This window comes from Coptis chinensis, chromosome 9, assembly GCF_015680905.1.
Source record: "Coptis chinensis isolate HL-2020 chromosome 9, ASM1568090v1, whole genome shotgun sequence".
NCBI lineage: Eukaryota > Viridiplantae > Streptophyta > Magnoliopsida > Ranunculales > Ranunculaceae > Coptis > Coptis chinensis.
Window position 1 is genome coordinate 72,704,814 of NC_141464.1, and position 5,937 is coordinate 72,710,750.

Consider the following 5,937-nt stretch of genomic DNA (forward strand, 5'->3'; position numbering starts at 1 on the left):
TGTGCCTTCCTCAATCATTTTATGATCATGAAGGGTTCCTTTATACTACCTTAACAGCTTCCTACAAATAAGTCTTAGTGACAGCTCGATTGCTCGATAGACACATCTTTGATTATGCATTAGGATGCTCACAAACCTGGACGATGAGAATTATGTGCCTTGATTGTCACAATAAATTGCCTCCTTGTTGTATACACTTAATAAACACAATGAAACACACACTTGCTAGGACATTAGACACACCTTCTATTTGTCATTAATTCACGTTTTTTGAGTCTGGTTTGATAGGGGTCTTTTCGGTGTCACATTTTAAACTTTTTTGCAGGGCAAAATACTTTAAAGATCGGTGATTAGAAGTATTTTTTTTCCTTCTTGAGAATGAGCGAAGAGAATCCAGTGACCGATCCTGCTTTGGTGCAAAACCTGCCTGTAAAACGGAAACGGGGCCGTCCTCGGAAGGACGAAAATCTGAGGCGTGTAGAAAAGTCTCCTGTTGTAACTCCTAAACCTGACACAGCAAAGAAAAACCCTCCCAAGAATATAAGTTCAACCTCAAATGGAGATTATGCGATGGTGGGTCAGGCAGTTTCTGGTGTCCTTGATGGATCATTTGAAGCTGGATATCTCATCACGGTTAAGGTTGGTGATACCAATACTTTTCTGAGGGGCGTTGTTTTTGAGCCAGGGTTTGTGGTTCCTATTTCCGAGGCAAATGACGTGGCATCAAATGTTAAGATGATCAAAAGAAATGAAATTCCTGTGGACCTATCAGGTCATTTGCATCAACAATACAATCAAAAGACTGAACAAACAGTGAAGGTTCCTGAGCCTCTCCCATCGAAGGCAGTGACATTTATAGACCAGGTATCGAAAGTTGCAGAATTATCTTCCTCTCCGGTTCACTCTAGTCCCACTTTGTCATCAAAGGGAGCTCCATTCGACATGAACCAAATTCCTCAGCCTTCACCTCAGGCTTTATGGCAAACAGAGATTAGAACTGTGCTCTCCTCACATACTTCCTGGAGAACAGGCAAATGAGGTCAATCAGGTGATTCAACTTTCTTTTCATTCTTTAGATGCATTTCCAAAGGACAAGATGGATATACCCCTCAAAGGAGGACATGATAACCTCAACCAAGTTGAGTTGTTGCAGGGTAGCAGAATATCATGTTTAAAAGGAGCAGCCAATGGAGATGAAACTAAAGATTTGAAGCTAGAACTCAAGTCTGGGACATCCATTGAGGCTTTTTCGGACAATGGGACCATTGCTACAGAATCTGAGGCACCAGACCAGGTTGCGGGGATAGAGCATGAGCCCATTCAGAAAACAGATGGGGCATTGAATGGCCAACCTGTCGACCTCAACGGCACCAATGTAGATGCTGGATCACATTCTGTGGTGGCTGAAATCAAGGTCAAAGGTGTTGAAGATAAGCAGAGCTCTGTTGCCACTGGATCCCAACACGTGACCACTCAACTGATTGCTGAACTTAGCAAGATGTGGGAAGAAAATCATGTCGTGTCTGACTTGGATATTCCAAGGAAAGATGAGACTTCTCCTTCAAATGAGGTCGTGAATGCGGCTGATATTCATGCACTGTCGAAGCCAAAGAAGGATCAGTCAACAAATTTCGAGGACGACGATAAATCCACAAGTGAACTTCTTCCTTAGTTTGATCTATTAGTGTCAGGTAGGAATCAACAGGAAAGTTTGTGTACTCAAGTCCGTGTAAAATCAACATGGTCGGATCTATTTAGAAAAAACTGAGGGTTGGGCATACTCGACTAATTTTAAGTTCTTGATGACGTTAACTTGTACTTGAGGATACTGAATCCTGCGTATGTGCGACAAATTGTAGTTTCATGATTCACTTTGTATTTTTATTTTTATTTTTAATTCACATTTGATGCTTCTCTCTCTGACCCAGTGACTCGCACAAGCCACACACGTCACAATTCACAACATACAACATTTGCTTGTCACTCAGTAATCAGTACAGAATAATCGCATCTGTTTTTGCGTTGATAATTTTATACACTTCCGGCGTTTATTTCCTGTTGTAATATTGCATACGGCATACGTACTATTGATTGGCTGGTATACTGTATTCTGTGTGTGAATTGAATTATGTTTAGGCAAAAGAAATATTTAATAAAGTGTGCCTGTCACCGCTATGCCATGAAATTTTACATTGCATTTCTAATTGAATATTGTATGCAACCAAGACTGACATTTATGTCCTTCCAGTTGGTGCTATGACTGCTATCTCGTCTGGAGGCATAATGCTAATGTCAACAGCTGCACATACCCTCGTTGGTCGTATGGGTCCATAAAAATAGCATACCAGAAGAAGCTGAAAACTTTAGAAATGACCAGGTTTTGCTAGTGAGGTTAACAATTCTGAATAGAAGTAATCTTCTGTATGATGATTTCCATGATATTTAAAACTCGAGATCGCCCACACAAAAACAATCGGGATCGAAATCCAAAATAAGAATTCGTTGGCCGCTAAGTTAAAAAACCAATAAATTGGTGTCACTCCAAAACCATGCAGTACATGGGTTTGCTATTATGTGACCCAAATATGAACCCGACACAACTTAACTCATTGGCCATTGCCAGTCCATAGAGCCAGGGCTGTTCCTGAGTTTTCAATTTTCCTGTGCAAACGGCGAAATGTGACTCTTTTCCAGTCTTCCATCAACACAAATTGGATCATCGAAATATTTTCCTTATCGCATTTTTGGCTACAAAATCATCAATGAAGCTTTCAAAGTTAATTTTATTTAAAAATTCATTTTCAATAGATATTAACGCTAGCCCATTTAGACTTTCTTGTGACATAGTCGATCTAAGGTATGATTTCAATAATTTTAATTTTAAAAACTTCTTTACGATAATGTGACGATGAATGGGAACAATCAACAAAATTCTATAAGTTATGAATGCATTAGGGAAAACAATCATGCCGTTTCAAGAAATCAAGTTAGGTGAATAATATTAGACTATATTACTTTGGAATTAAATTGAGTTATTGAAATAATATTTAAGAAAAGGAAAAATTGATTTTAATCTCTAACTTATTTGAAAAATAATCAAAATTTAGGTGAATAAGTAATTGAGATTGATCGAAGTGAAAATTAATACAGATCCACAATTATAAAGAAAAAAATTATTGAGAATGAGAGAATACTAGATGGTCATAAGGTGAATGGGGGGGCTTTACTAATTGAGGACAACTCAAGCAATTAATTGGACTGATTTTCCAAAAGAAAACGTTATTAATTAGGAAGAGAGAGATCTAGTCATTGAGAAGATCTCCTCATCTATTATATCTATTGTTATTTTCTTTTTTTATGAACATAATTAATGAGGAAAGAGAATATGAGAGAATCGATGGTTTATTGTGAAATTTTCGGTTTTCTGGGTTTTTCATCGGTTTGGGCTTTTGATTTGCGAAATAAGTCTTTTCCACTAAAACTATTTTTTTGGGCCTTATATATTGGGGGCCCTGTGCAGTTGCCCACATGGCACCTGCTCAGGCCGGGCATGCATAGAGCATATGTTTATGGTCTAATTGTTTTTAGTAAATCCAAATTTACTAAAAACAATCTATTTTCGTTTTTATTCTCTAAACTTAATTTAGAAGTTGTCACGCCCCGAGACCCCAGCACACATCCCGAGGACGATGAGGGAATCTCGAGGCCGACACCATCCCAATTCTACCGAAATTTCTGCAGAGTTTCCTTTGTTTAATCGACATTCGTAAACCCTAAAACCTGTCATAAACCTGGACATTTCATAATACCCTTCCAACAACCATATATATACAAAATCTGCACCCTATACACAATTGTGATGCCCATATACATATCCAAAATGTTTAAGATGAACTACACTCCAATACATCAAATAAATACATCAAAATGAGCGGAGCTCTCTATATATATACAACCAAAATGACTAGACTATCTTTATCCAACCCAAAATATGAACTTGACTCTGTCCTCGTCAAGCATAAGGGAATCCTCCCAAATCCCCATAACCATCATCGCTAGGGTTAAGAAAAGCCTCCTCCCAAGAAACAAATCGTCTGAATGTTAAGTAGGATGAGCAACAACTATGCCCAGTAGAAACGCACATAACCAATAAATAGTCTACTTATAAAAACATTTAAAACATGCAGGGTTTCCATAATACGAATCAAAATATCGTGACTATATACATACATCACTAACTAGCATAAATCATTTCGACATGCTTCGTTAATATTCAAAATATAGTTTTCACAATCATCATACAACTATTGTGGCCGCTGCATCCTATTAGAATGGTGAGGGTGCGGTAATTACTTCGGCCCGATCCGCGAGGCAAATCTCGGTTCAAGATTTTTTCGGTGTGAACCATGCACCGTTGTTTTCCTGATTTTACCGGCAGGGAGCTAAAATGCCGTTGTTGTGTTCGTACACACAAAATCCCCAAAGCTTTTAGGTCTCAGATGGGCCCTGTGACCACGACCCCCATACGGGCTGTCCCCTAACTTACGGTGGTCAACCGTTCGACGACTGCAGACTGCTCAGGATCCTGACACACATCCAGGAGTGGACTAAACTCTCACTCCTAGCGTCTAAACCTCATCGAGGTAGCATGTAACCTCACACAAGCTAATCACCATACAGCATGACACGTACAACATGGTTATCTGGAAAAGTAGAAAAGGAATTCCCGGACTACATCCTGTGATGCATCCCTTTAAAGGTTGCCCACCACCTCGAAAGGTGTACACCACAGTTAGAATCCTAGAAGCTGACCGCCAGATCCGAAATGCGACAAACAGTCCTTCTTTATAGAATTCACCAATTCTTTTCCAAATCCCTCATGATAAGCATAGTAATATATATATATATACTGTCGATTACGGTTATTTTTTTAAAATACTATAATTACATATTTAGTTTTCCTTTTAAATCGTTGATTCTGTAGGTATGAGTTCCTGGATTTCCCACCATCAAATAAAAACAACATATGACTCCCAAACGGGCCAGTCATAGTAAATAACAACCGATGATTCCCAAACAACGAATCATCGTAAACAACAACAACCATTCCGGGAACAATCCAGAACCTCACACCTAGTTACAAACAACCGGGTAATCCTTACCCGCATTACAAAATCCATCTCTCTGTCTCCTTACTGAGACAAGAGACGAGAACCCTTCCCAAAACCAGTTTTGCTCTTTTAACAAGAAAATAAATCCCCGCTACCCCGATTTCACAAAAACCCTTTCACACGAAAGCTATCCATATATATAGTTTATATCAATGAATACAATGCAAAACATGGATATCACATATACATGCATGGTTGATACGCAAACTGTTTTTCTCAAATTTAAAACAATCAAATCATGCATGACAATAAGCATGCTATATATTGGTATGTAAGTTCCTACCTTAGCAAGCTCCGTTCTCCTCCAGCCCACTTAACCGAATCAAGCCCACTTAACCAAATCAAGCCCATTTAACCAAATCCAGTCGAGATCACTCTTATAACATCAGATGTATACGTCGGTCGTTAGAGTTTATCAAACTAACGAGGAAATTCTTATCTACGAAAGTCGAGAAGAATCTCGACGTTAAGAATTTGGTTTCGGGTAAATTTTCATCTAACTACCGTTAACAGAGCTACATGCCATTTCTGGTACTAATACTCTGACATGCTCGGTAGTTCGTTTACAGCCACTGTAGGACCTTATGGCCACACCACTCCTATCCATTCCAAATTCCAACTAAGACGAATTCTACACCTCTCAATTCACATTAATTCTATTAATAAAATCGGTGGGTGTTCCGTATCCCTCGATCATTACTCAATCAAATCTTAAACAGTTATAAATCGACATGAATCTCTCGAAATTGAAGTGAATAACCAAATA